At 45.5% G+C, this 14,247-nt stretch overlaps 1 pseudogene; it reads right to left on the reverse strand.

Annotated features, from left to right (window-relative positions):
• Positions 1 to 8,581: 8,581 nt before the first annotated feature.
• On the reverse strand, positions 8,582 to 11,603 carry LOC114024795 (annotated as a pseudogene).
• Positions 11,604 to 14,247: the final 2,644 nt, after the last annotated feature.

The raw sequence follows: 14,247 nt of genomic DNA on the forward strand, positions 1-14,247 counted from the left end.
CATGTGTACAAGCGAGCTTTTTCTAGCAGTGGTTTAAAGTTTTGTAAGTTTTACAATATTTTACTTTATCTTCAGTTTTAGCTTTGTGTGTGCCTGTGTGTGGGCGTGTGCGCGTATGTTTTGCAGAAGTGATGAACTGCACCAAAGTTGTAGATCTTAGGGGCCCAGCTTTAGTCTTTTGAACATGCTTCTAATGAAAAGAAAACCAAAAGGACTCTCTTGACTTGTAATAGCTAAAGACCGTTGGCCAACAAAGTTCTAGTATATGCAGTGATGGTTATGGGAGGTGGGGCAATTGAGCATTTCATTGTGTGCGATATTCAAGTACATCAGCAGGTATCACCAGGGCCTACTACGTTGCCATCAATGGTCTTTGTGACCAATTTTTCTGGAACAAAAATTCCGATTGAACTGTTTGATTCTCCATGATGGTGGACTTTAGTTCCCCATGAAATTCTCTAAAGTTAAACCTCCTAGTCTTAGATGTATAATTTTATGGTGAGAACAGAGGGCTAGGGATGATTGGAATACTTTTCCCTATTTATAAACTGCTTGAAATCTGATCATTTCGGTTTGCACTTTAATACCACACTTAAAACCAAACACTGTATTCAAAGTAGGTTAGGTGGTGGTGATTAATCTTTATTAGCTTTACTAAATAATAGGAGATTCAAATAATTCATGAAGATTTTAGTTTTCTGAAAACTGTGGGTTCTTTCCTTTAGGTAGTTTTTTCTCTCTCTCTCATCCCCTTCTCCCTCCCTCTCCTCTTCCCTTTCCCTACTTCTCCTTCCTCTGCCTCCTCTCCCCTTCTCCTCTCCGTCTCTCCTCCTTTTGCCTTTCTCTCTCCTCTTCCCTTTCCCTCCCTGTCTTACCCATTCTTTCCTGTCCTTCCATTTGTTCTTTATCCCTCTCTTCCTCCTTCTTCTCTTTCTCAAAAAAAAAAAAAACAAAATCCAACATTTTATACAGGGGGGTGTGTGTGTGTATATGTGTGTGTACACATGCACACACATACGTAACATACACAGTATTCATTATCATTGACCTCAGCAGCAAATTTGACTTGAATTACCTTAGGATGACAGGAATAGGGGAAATAGGAAGTAAAAATGGTTTCTCCAGCACAGTTTTAAAAAATAAAAGGGACCAAAAGTTATTTTAGGCTTCCTCAATAGATTGCATGTAAAGTTGCTTATTAGGTTACGAAACTGCTATTAAATGCAATATAGGTATTGTCTTTGCCAGCTGTTCAGATCATTGCAGGGGGGCTCTGAAACCACCAGAACCTAGCATTGTGTATCTCATGTACTGTAGCTTTTATCAGTGAACAGTGAAATCTGGAATACCAAGTGCAAAATTTGAACAATGACCTATAAAGATTTGTAAAATAAAGTTTTTCCAATAGACTTCATTCTCGTCATTTTGTAAAAAAAAAAAAAAAAAAAAAAAAAAAGCAAAAACAAACAAAAACCAACCTTACAGTCCATCTGTTTGTAACTTTTTTAAATAAAATAGACATCTGTATTACTTGAGGTCGGTTCCTTGTCTTATTTGGGGAATTGTTTGTTGTACTAGATTACTCAAGTCCCATTTGAGTAATCAACCTATTGAAATGTTGCTATCTAAAGAACAGTCTTTTGTACCTTTGTTTAACTGACCTTCGTTATAATCCTCAGTTTTTAACTGTACATGGGCATGTGTGGAAATGAGAGACTTGCTAAAACTGGGCCTTGGCATTTCAATTGGATGACTATACTTAGAAATTATAGACAAGTGAAGAATAGTAATGTCTGTGATATGGCCCATATGTAGCAACTGGCTGATTTACAAATTCGGCAGGTGGGACCTGTGCATGTTCAGTGAAAAATGGGATTCAAGGCAGTTAATTTTGAGCTGAGAAACAGTGAGTTAAAACAATTAAATTAATAGTCTTGCTTTTTTTGAAGCCAGTAAAAGTTTTTATTCATTTGATCTCATTGATTCTGGCCTTGGGAAAAAAAAAAGTATTTCTCTGTGTAGGCACTGGCAAATTTACAGATGACCTGTTTTTGTTTTTTTTTTCCCCTGTATGTGGGCCTTAACATAAGAATAATATTTTTTTCTTTTGGTTTGAATGTCACCGATTAGCTTTTCATTGCCTAGACAGTCATCCCGTATTAAGCAGAGTCCCAAGGGATTGAATTTTTTGTTTTTTTTCCACTTTTCAACCTCAGGCTTTGAAGTTTGGGTGCTCCTGGTTGCAAGGTACTTTCTTCTGCTGAAGAAGGTACTCTAGCAGGGAAGGTCATCCTACCCGTCATGGATCAGAGAGAGAAGGGGATTCCGGCCAGACCAGCACTGGTGAAGAATGGAGTGAGAGGTATTGCGGTCCACTCACCCTCACATCCTCTTTCCTGTCTTTTCATTGTTAGTCACCATAGTATCATTGATCTAAAGCCGTAAGGCAAGTCAGAGACCATCCAGTCCAATTCTCCTCATTTTACAGATAAGAAAACTGGAGCCCAAAAGATGGGAAGTGACTTGCCCAAGGTCTCTTAGTATCAGAGGGGAGATTTGAACCCAGGTTCTCTGACTCCAAACCAGTGCTCTTTCCACCATACTGTGTTCCCTTCTGTCCTTTTTCCTTGGTGACCCAGCATAGTCATGGAACCCATACCAAAGCCAAGCCTGGGGAACCTGCCCTTTAAGTTTCTTAGGCTCCGAGATGGCCAAAATGTTCCCAGGGCATGAGACTTGGTATTCTGTTTCATTAGAATCTGCTGTGGCTGGCCTTGGGCACTTTTTGGTAGAATTAGAAGGTCCATGAGGGTTACTTTAGGTTTTATTGCTAAGATAATGATGCAGTGTAAAGAATCCAGCAAAGGACTGTTCCGGAAGGAATAAAGAGCAGGAGTTTTTCTGAAAGCAGCCATGTTGAAATCCTAGAAGAAAACAAATAACACCCAAAACAGCAATTGCTCATCGAGACCAGAAACCAAAGCACAGCTCAAGGCCTTCCTTGAAGCCACTCACTATGATCAAAGTTGATCAGAAACATAATAAGGCAACTTACCCCAAAAAGTGGAAACTTATATTAAGAATAGCTCTAAGGCCTAGAAGTAGCTAATTGTGCTTTTTCTCTGTTGCAAATGCCACACCATTCTGATAATACAACACAGTCCAGAATTGTGATGGTGAAATAAATAACAAAGTTAGCATCTGGCACACTTGCAAAGTTAAAAAACAAAAAAACAGAGAGATAGAAGACTTCCTACTTGGGAAGATTTCCCCCATGGTAATAATGACTTCCGTTAAATGATACTTTTCTAGACAGTGTTGTGCATAGGGATAGCTAGGTCCTGACCCCAGGATTAAATCCACCAAGGCCTTAGTATACTAAGAAGGAAGGACCCAGTTAACCAAGAATAGGCCTGAGGTTCCCCCTGATAGACCCTTGAAGCAAAAGAGTGAATAATCCACCTAGTTCAATTTATTAATATCCCTCCATTGTTGATGTGTTATCACCACTGCCATTTGGATATTTGTCCATTGTCAAAGAGGCAGGCATCACATTAGGCTCACTAGTTGCTTCTCCCACCTCTCCCCTTCCACCCAAATATAATCAAAGTCCATTTGCTCCCTCAGATTTTGAGGTCCTCTTACAGAGAGTCGTTCTGTCTGGGTATGTAGATCTAAAACCATAGAATTGCAACTCCATTATTTACTGGCCATGTGACCACAGGCAAGTCCCTTCACCTCTTGAGTCCTCAGCTTTCCTCATCTAAAAAATAATAGCTGTACTAGAATGGATAGTGGGTAAAGTACTGATTTGGAGTTAGGAAGTTTGGGGTTCAAATCCCCCCCTTGAGGGATTTTGGGGATTTGTGGTTACTTAACCTCCCTGAATCTCAGGCAGTTCTCTAAGGACACCAAGTTATAGATGGCTTGTGATCTGACAAGTTAGGATCTGCCCAGTGGAGGGAGTTCCCACACCCAGGGAAGCACCTTCTGGTGATACCTGTACTCCCTACTTTGCAAGTTAGCTCCCATTATGTGGAGGGCTGTATTATTGTGTCTCCATGTCTGTGCCCATAATTGCATGATGCCGACTCATACTTTCATTTATGTGTATGGGACTGACAAATGTTTTCAGCTTCGTGCAAATGGTTTTGTGAAGGTTTTATGAACGCAGGTGTTTGGTAGTTTGGGCAAAGAAAAATTTCTATTCTGAGGTGCCTTTTACGGGAGGGGGGGAGGGTGGGAGGAGTTGTTGGGAAAAAAATACACGGCAGAGGTATAGAATGAAGGTGATAATCATCTACCTTGTCGAGACTCTTCTTTGGCACTTAGCTGTATGGAGCACTTGTAATATATCTGATTATCCTCTGTTTTATTGGTATTAGTCTTGTCTCCTCAACTTGATTGTGAACTTGAGGGCAGGGACTGTCTTAGAAGTTCTCATTCTTGGCCAGCGGTAGTGACTGTGAGAAGAGATGGTAGGGAGACCGAATCAATAGGACTTTGGAACTGCTCAGCTCTGCCCTGTGAGAAGGAAGAGGCTGCTGAGAGGACTATGATTTTGAATGTGGGAAACACAGATAGAAATGAGAAGAATGAGGCTTGTTCCCTTGTCCCTGGAGGGCAAAACTAGAAGCTTTGAGGGGAAGTGACTGGCAGAGAGGCTGATTTAGGCTTGAGGTCAAGAAGAGCATTCTAGGGGCAGCTAGGTGGCGCAGTGGATAGAGCACCGGCCCTGGAGTCAGGAGGACCTGAGTTCAAATCTGGCCTCAGACCAAACACTTCACACACTTACTAGCTGTGTGACCCTGGGCAAGTCACTTAACCCCAACTGCCTAAAAAATTTTTTAAAAAAAAGCATTCTAACAATAAGAACTGTCACAAAGTGGACCAAAGGGAGGCCGTGGAGCAGAATGGGTAAGGAAGACCTCCCTGCAGTTCTCTGAGGCTGCATGGTCCTTTGGTGGATGTGTTGAAGGAGGCATTTGTCTCCAGGTACGATGGGATGAAATGGTCTCAGAGTTCTCTTCTCTGCCCTGATATTCTGTGATTTCTTCTCTTCTGGTATTTGAGTGCATGGGTGGATTTTTGAGCTCATCCATCCATCCATCCATCCATCCATCCATCCATCCGTGAAATCATGACCCATTCACACCTCCTATTCATCCGTATATCCAAGGTGTGACCTTCCTCAAGATCTTTTACCATGTGAGCATGAGGGTAGCACTGAGACTGGACATCTCTTCTCCTTGGCTCTTGCTACATGGCCAGCCTACCTCCTTTTCTGATCGTACATTTATTTCCTGGATAATACCTTTCATACCATCTCTCGTATTGCAGAGGCTCCTGCCTCTCGGCCTTTGTGTAACCTGTGGTTTTTAGTACTTTGGAGAGTGTGGTCTTCTCGGTGATGTGTGTCTTGTTAACTATCACCAAGGATTAGGTCACCCCATCTGATATGTCACTTGCCCTAAGAGGACAAAGCCATTTTCAGGGCTTATACTAAAGACTGACCCAGAAAGGGGCTCTAGGAGTCAAACCAGGGGGTAAAGACACATATTCCTGTCAGATGTTTATCTTGTGAAGCCTTCACAAGGCCAGAAAGTGTTTCTGGAACCCTGGATGACATAAGTTACACACCCAATATTCCAGGCTTATATAACTGGGATTTCCTGAAAAGTTGGCTCTCATGCCAATTTCAGGTGATTGATTCACTTTCCCTTTGACTGACTTTGGAAACTGGGAGATACATTCCCATAAGAAAAAGTTTGACTCCCAGATTTTAAAAATCATACTTAGGACAGTATACTTAGGACTATTCTGATTTCATGTTTAGGGTGATCTTTTTTTGATAAAATGTTATGCAGAAGTTACAACATACCAATATATCATACTGAAACTACTTTCCCTTGAGGCTTGAGTCATGTGATGGGGTAGAGGCCCTGTGGGTTACCTGGCTGTTTGTGTTGATGTCATATTGGGAGAAACTCCCATAGCTTGGTCTAGTTCTCCCCCCTACAAAATGCTCTTGAAGGCTCTCCTTTTAGAACTAGCAGCAGCAGTCACACACCTAAGTACATGTATACATTCTCTTTCTCCCTCGTCCACTTGTGTGGCTGTATATACTCCGGGAGAAATAGCCTGTAGGCTTCCCAGTGGTCTTTAGAATCAGGTGAAGATCACCCACAGCATCATTTTCCAAAACGGAGGATTACAATATATGCTCACGCGAGTTGGTGGGCACTGATTGAACTCCCAAGGGTTTACTCTGGATTAAGCAGAATTTCATAGTCCAGAGAAGACATCTAGCCTGCTCTTAAGGATCTTTGAAGAATGTTTCCAGGATTGGAGCTGAGATGGGCCAGGAATTGCTAATTTTGTACTTTCTGGTTAAAGTGTTTGGGTTAAAATCCCAGCTCAGCCATTTACTGCCTGGATGGCCTTTGGGCAAATCCCTCAGACCCTCTGAGCATCAGTTTTCTCCTCTGTAAAATGAAGGGATTGACCTGGGTGGTCTCTGAGGTTATGGTTGTTTCCTTGATGCTTTGGAAGGTTGAGGATAGCTTAGGCATGCAGTTGGAGCCCCAGTGGCTGAGAGATTCAACCAGCTGCTTGGAAAATTATCAAGGAGATAATGACCTTACAGTAGCTAGGGGCTGGGGGTGGGGAGGAGAGGGGGGTGAGGGGCCAGGGGTGGGGACTGTTTTCCTCATGTGCTTATTTTGGTCTCCCACCCTCCCTATTTTATCGATCCCCCTGCTCCTGAAACTTACATCACTGTAGTCCTCCCACCCCACTCTGCCTACCTCCAGATCTTGGGGGTGGGATTTTTCAGATTCTCTAGGCCAAGAAAAAAACACATCTTAAAACATCCAGTTGTCTTTTCGGCCCTTTTGAAAGTTGTGGTTCATCAAGAATTGCAGGTAATTGACCACCTTCTCCATAAAGGCCCCAGAAATGGCTGTAGAGGTTTTGATTGGCTGATAATGTTGTGTATTGCAGTGCGTACTTGATTTGTATATTGCAGGGGAGAATTCAGTTCAGCTCAGCCTCCAGAATGGGTTCTCTCAGCAGATTCTTGAAAATTTTCTGTGCTTGTACTTGTCAAATTGTTAGCAACCTAAAGCACCAAGGTAATTAGCGTTTAGAATCTAAATTAGTCATGCAAGTTTCTTCTCACATCCCCCTTGCCCCCGAACTAGTCACAGGCAAACTCTTGAGCGCCTTCTTGGGGGGGTGGGGGGTGGGTGTAGGGGTAAGCCTGGGAGGGCATTGTTCCAGGCAACTGCAGAAGCCGGCAGGTTGCTGGGGGGTGTGGTTACAAAGAGGCCCTTCGAGAAAAACAGTTCCACCTGCCACCACTGATCAACCTTGGGCTGGCTCCTCTGGCGCTGTTAGACACAGGTCTTTTCTTTTCTTGGAACCCAGGGCCCTGTTTGCTAATTCTAGGCTTGAGATTCTCTAACTTTCCCTCAAACATGCAGAACTCTGGGATTTGAAGGCTGGAGGGGAGCTTAATGCTACTCCCGCCCCACCCTGTCTCCTGCTTTTAGAGGAGGAAATGGAGGCCCAGCTGTCTCCAAAGCTACCAGTCCTCTCTTGATTGTCCAGTCTAAGGGCAGTGAACTCGTTTGCTAACCCCTTCTTCCCCCTCTCTCCTTCCTTCCCTCCCCCTCTTTCTTCTCTCTCTCTCTTCCTCCCCTTCACCTTTCCCTCTGTCTCTACCCCATGTCCCCCTCTATTTCTCTCCCCAGCTCTCCTCCTCTGTTTCTTCTCCTCTCTCCTACACCCTCTCACTTTCACCCTTCTGCCTCACTCCCTTCTTCCCTCTTCTTCCCTCTCTTTCTCCTCCTCTTCCCTCCTCCCCCTCCCTTCCCTCCTCCCTCCCTTCCCCCCCCCTCCTCCCCCTCTCCCCCCCCCCCCCTCCCTTCTCTCCTCTCTCCCTTCCTCTCCCCTCCCACCACCCCCATCACCTTTCTGTCTCCTCTCTTTTTCCTTTTCTCTTTCCTTTTTCCCTTCCCCCTCAAACCTCCCTCCTACTGTCTTTGTCTCCCCCTCACTCTTTCTCCCTCTCTCCCCCCTCCATCTTCCTTCCCCTTTCCCTCCTTCCCATCTCTCCCTCTCTTTCCCAGTTGCCTCTTCCACCTCACTGTCCCCTGTCTCCTTCTGTCTTCCATTTTGCTGTCTCTTCTTTGCTCTCTCTCCCTCTCTTCCCTGTCTTTGCCCTCTCCTTTCTCCCTTTCTCTCTTTCCTCCTTTCTGTCTATTTTTTTCCATTCTGTCTCCCTTCTTCTCTCTTTCCCCCTGTCTGTCCTTCTTCCTGTCTGTCTCCCTCTTCCCTTCCCAAATCTGTAGGTACACATGTCAGGACCCAGTCTTAATCTGAACAATGGCAGGGTGCTGCCAGTCCTGCTCTCCCATTCATATTCTCTGTATTATCCCATGGGACTTGCAGGTCCCTCAGGCCCAGTGCACCCTATCGGAGATGTCAGGGCTTAAGGGTTACTTTTCGTCTCTTCATCTTAAGCTTTCCTACTCAGGCCAGTAAGATACTGATGAGGGAAGGAAGGGCAGAGCTGAGCTCAGCTCCACTTAATGTTGTTGTCATCTTTAGTCCCAGCTAATATGTTAGTGGCCAGGTCAGTACCAATGATTCTGTCCCCATTCCTCAGGATAGAGTGTTGACCTTTCTGTATGAACCTCGGTTGTCTTATGACCATCTCCTTCTCTGGGGGCAGGATGTTCCTATCTGAAAGAGAACAGGACTGGAATGAAGTCTGCCCCAATGGCTTGTGGTTGCCACCTTCCTCTTTGCTGAGAATGTAAAGTGGAGCTTCCACCCTCACCACCATGCCCTGCTGAATGGCTTCCTTCTGCAGCCCCTGAAGGAACTGACCTCAGCTCAAGCCAAGCTCTGAGCAATCATCTCAGGATCTGTGTTCTTGGTGTGGCCCGAGAATTCCCATTCATCTTTCTTTACAGCTCCTCTCTCCAGGGTCACCTTTCCCACTGGACCATAGTCAGGAATGGAATAAATAGACCCAGGCAGCAGGAAGGGCTTCTCTCAATCCAGAGTGGGCACAGGAATGTGAGTGTTCCTGGGAGTTGGTGCAGGCTTTTCAAAAACAAGTCACAAAGGAAGGCAGGGCAGCATTGGGCTTAAAGGGAAGGAGGCCAAACAGTACCTGCCCCACCCTCTATCTTCCAGGTCGAGTTTGGTGCTGCCTTGGTTTGGGGGTCATCTAGCTGTGGGCCTACAGAGCCTGAGGCCTTTGTTCCCCAAATCTGGCCCAATCTTGGGCCTTCGGTGGCCTGGCCCTTCTCAGGCTGAGGGAGCAGTTTTAGAGGCCTGCAGCAGTGGAAGCCTCTGTTCTCCCCTCTGGGCCAGCCACAGTCTGTGCTTCCTGTTGGCTAGAGATCATGTGAGTGTGCTAATCTTCCTATCTCAGGTATATATCTGCAGGGAATGGCCTCAGAATCTCCCTTCAGCCTTCTCACCTTCAAATGTGGCTCTGGCCTGAACTACTTTTTGGGCCCCTATCTCTCCCATAGTACTAGAGAGACGAGGCTCAAATCCAGCCTAGTATCCTCCACTCTGATCTTCACAGGAAACAACTGTGCAGAGGACTCTGGCTACCATCTTGGCAAAGGCCAGATGGATTTTACGTTTATTAAGTGCCTACTATGTGCTAATCGATGGGGATAAAAAAAAAATTGGCAAAAGACAGGCCCTGCCCTTGAGGAACCCATAGTCCAATGGAGGGGAAAAGACTGAAAGTTGGCCTTCTGCCCTTTAGGGCCAGAGCATGACCTCATCAAGGGCTATCAGTTATGAGTCTACCTTCCCTAGAGAGGAGATGGTATGGGGGGAACTATGTCCCCAAAGAGTTGGGGAAATGTTTGTACCTTTGTCCTTACTAAATCTTCAAAAGTAAACATCCCTTTTTGAAAGCTGAAGACAAAATAAAATGTAGGATTCCAAAGTCCAATCTCCCCGCACTCCCATGCTGGCGCTCATTCCTGGAAGCTTCTGCAATGCCTTCAGCTTCTGCCTTGCCTCCACTCAAAAGTGCTTCTAATTTAATGGTTCCTGACTGCACTGTGAGGCCTTTGTTTTTGTTGGCCTCACTTGTTTGCTAGCCTCCTTGGCTCTACAGTCTCAGGAGGCTCTGGCCCTCTTGCTGATTGCCTCCATGGCCTAGGTCTTCTACAGAGGAGCTGGGAGAATGGTTCTGGCCTTAAACGCCGCCATAAACCTTGAGTTCTTCCAGCTTGGTGTTCACCCTGACCCCCACCCCCCAACAAAAAAAACTGCTTCAAGTATGACTTCAATCTCAGCTTTTAAAGTGAATGTGGCTGCAGAGTAGCCACCTGGAGCTGTCCAGAATCACATATGTGATATCATCAGCCTTGGTGAACAAGTTTATCTTGTATATAGTTTGTATGTGTGTATGTTTGAGACACACACACACACACCCCTCTTTCTCCCTCCCCTCCTCCCCATACCAGTTCCTCTCTGAGGAAGGTAGACTCATAACAGCCCAGTTCCTACATGGTATTAATCCCACTAAATTCATGTCTAGATGCCACATGACTGCTAAGTGAGTCCTTCTGCTGGCTTGAGGTCCCGGAGGTCACTCCTGAATATCTTTCCCATTCCTTGGGGCATCAGAGTTGTACTGGGGCCACAAAACCTGACCTGGATTCTGACCCCTCCATTCTTGTGGCTAGATGTCACACTCATTGAAATGGGTGACTCTACTCCCTTTATCTAGAGAGAGAAGGAATGGATGAAAAAGTGCTTTGGGGCAGCGTGAATTTTATGTAGAAGTACCGCCTGTAGGAAGGACTATACATATGAAAGCCTGAATGCAAACTGTAAAGTCTGTTGAAATGGAGAATATATATTTACTAAACAAAGCACAACAAAATGTTGGTGACCAGGAAACTGCCTGAGTAAAAAGCTTTTTGCCTCCAAAAAAAAAAAAGTATCTCTACAATATCCAGTAATCTCAGTGTAGCATTCACCCCCAACTCTGGCTGCCTTTGCTCAGAGGCAATAGAGGGCAGAAGCAACAATGGTGGGAATCTTCTCTTGGTCATAGCCAAGCTTAGTGAGCAGCTCCTGAATTTCTAGCTCGCTCATCTCATTGTCCAGGACAGTGGCTGTTCATTCACAAGTACTATCACGGGCTGTGCACTGATGCATTTGGCCAGGAGCATGTGCTCCCTTGTCTGGGGCATGGACCATCGTTGGCCGGGATCATGTTCTTGACATAGTCAGTGTACCCAAGACAGTGAGTGAGTATACTATATTACACTCGGCTGCTTAGTCTGCTGGTGCATGGTTGATCTCATACTTCTTAAACTTGGCCCTACCACCTGCTGTCATAATCTTGAATGATGGGTGCTGTCAGTATAGTCTTGCTATGATCTACGTGGCCAGTGGTGGCAACATTAACATGAGGCTCAACCTTCGTCTAAATCTTCTTGGTTTCCACAGTAAATGAGGGGCAGGGAGGGCTTCTGTTTGAGGTTAGGAAATTGGGCCCACTCCAGAAAGCTGACCAGGAGCTGGTAGCTCTGGGAGATACTACACCCAGATCACATGTGTACAGCATCATAATTGTCATTGAGACAAATGGAGAGAGGGTGTATATAACATCTCTCATGTGTCCCCTTCTCTCTACTCCATGGCCACTACCCTAGTTAAGGTCTCTGGTCACTTTCCCTTAAATCTTTCCCCTCTCCGACCTATCCCCCATGCAGCTGCCAAAATGATTTTCCTAAAGTATAGATATGTCTACATTCCTCTCCTCCAACTTAACGAACTCCAATGTCTCCCTATCACTTCCAGATCAAATGTAAGCACCACTGTTTGACATATAGAACTTTTCACCACCTGGTTCCCAACTTGTTTTTCCAGGCACATTACATATTGCTGCCCTTCATGGGCAAATTGGCCTTGGTGTTCCTCACAGATGCCACGCCATCCCCAACGTCTGTGCTTTTGTATTTACTGTCTCTCGTGCCTGGAGTGTACTTCCTTACTTGTTCTCCTGGGAATCCCTGTTTTGCTTTAAGATTGAACTTGGGCACTACTACTACAGGAGGCTTTTTCTTGTCTCCTAAGCTACTCGTGCTCTCCCTCCTTTGGAGGCTACTTTGTGTTTTCTTTATGTGTATACCTATATATGTGTATAATTTGTCTCCCTCTTTAGCCAAAGCTAGTTAAGGGTAGGGCCTGTTTTAATTTGTCTTTTTAAACCCAGTGCCTGGCACATAGTAGGTACTTGGCAACACACCTGTGGATTGATTGCTCTCACTTGACCCCATTCCATCCTATCTTTTCCAGCAGATTGCCCCCTCTATCATCCCCATTCTTGCACTAATCTTCAGTCACTCCCTGTATACTGGCCATTTCTCTACTGCCTACAAACATGCCCATGTCTCCTGTATCCTCACAAAACCCTCACTTGATCCATCCATCCCTGCTAAATATCATCTTATCTTTCCTCCATTTTGTAGCTAAACTCCCTGAGAAAGCTATTTCCAGTTGGTATCTCCATGTTACTTCCTCTCACCCTCTTCTTAACTCTGCAGTCTGGCTTCTACCCTAATTTTTCAACCAAAACTCCCTCCAAAGTTACCAATGATCTTTAAATTCCCAGACCTACTGGCTTTTTCTCAGTCCTCAGCTTTCTTGATTTCTCAGCAGCCTTTGAGGCTGTTGAACACCTTTTCTTCCTTGATGGTCTCTTGTCTCTGGGTTTTCATGACACTGATCTCTTCTTCTCATTGTCTGACTGGTCTTTCTCCAACCCTATGCTGGCTCTTCATCCAGGTCACATTCTCAAGGGACTGTGTTGAGCCTTTTCTCATCTCCCTCTGTGCTATTTCTCTTGGTGATCTCTTCAGTTTCCTTGGATTCAGTTATCATCTCTGTGAGTTCCTCCTGGAACCTCCATTCTGAGGGACATCCTGGACCAGCCGTCCATCATTCTTCTCCTAGCTCAATTTCTGACCTCTGGATTTCACCACCATGTGTCATCTGCTTTCTCACTCTCACTTCCCTTAGCCCTGTAACCTTCTCACCAAAGAACCTCTCTCTGTCCCTTCAAACCCCTTCTCCCATTGGTGAGTTAGTTCTTTCTGAAAGCTTCCTTTTGGGGAAAGGCTTAGGCCATTCATCCTTCCTGCCTCTCCCAACTCTGCTTCTGACCCTCCAGGCTTCCCCACCATGTCTCAACTATCTTTTCACCCTGGAAGTTCCCTAATCCCCCCTGGCCTTCTTACTGTGGAACCTCCCTCTGGCTCTGCAGGCCTCTTCTCCCATTTATGAGTTCCTTCTGGAAGCTGCAGTTAGAGGAAAAGCCCAGGCTAGCCATGCTTCATTGCTCTACTGACCCTGCTTCTGACATTCTGGACTTTCCTGTCTCCCCGCAACTTCCCACTTCCTTTCATGTGTTATCTTTATTATAGTGTAACCTCTTTGATGGCAGAGATATCTGTCTTTTTGCCTGCATTTGTATCCCCAGACTTGACTCACATGTCTTTATCCAGTCTTAACACTTCTTCTGACCTCTGGTCTGTCATCTCAAACTGGATATCCAGACATCTTAAATTCAGCATGCCAACATTGAACTTAGTGTCTTCTCCCCCAAACCCTGCTGTGTTCCCAACTTCCATGTTGCTGTTGAGGGTAATACCATCCTCCCAGTCACTCCAGATCACAACCTAGCTTCAGTCCTCAACTCCTCTCCCCGCCCCTCTCTGTACACATATATATGAACTCTGTCTCTCTCCCTCTCTCTTTCTCCCTCCCTCCCTCTCTCTGTCTCTCTCTCCCTCTCTCCCATATCTAATCATTTCTCAAGTCTGTTCTACCTTTGAAACATCTCTCTTATTCCATGTCCTCCTCTCCTCCAACACTGCCACCACTCTGATGCAGGCTTTGGTGGCAGGTGCTTATCACCGCAGGCCTGAACTATGCCAATAGCCTGCTGGTGGGTGTGCCTGCCTCTAATCTCAGCCCACTCCAGCCCATCCTCCACTCAGCTGCCAAAGTGAGCTTCTGGGGCAACTAGGTGGCGCAGTGGATAGAGCACCAGCCCTAAAGTCAGGAGGACCTGAGTTCAAATCTGGCCTCAGACCAAACACTTGACACTAGCTGTGTGACCCTGGGCAAGTCACTTGTGTGGGACAGCGATGACCCTTACCCAAATTAATTCAGAGGCTTCTCCAGGTA

This window comes from Vombatus ursinus, unplaced genomic scaffold (genome assembly GCF_900497805.2).
Source record: "Vombatus ursinus unplaced genomic scaffold, bare-nosed wombat genome assembly UNPS02004573.1, whole genome shotgun sequence".
In the NCBI taxonomy this organism is placed as follows: Eukaryota; Metazoa; Chordata; class Mammalia; order Diprotodontia; family Vombatidae; genus Vombatus; species Vombatus ursinus.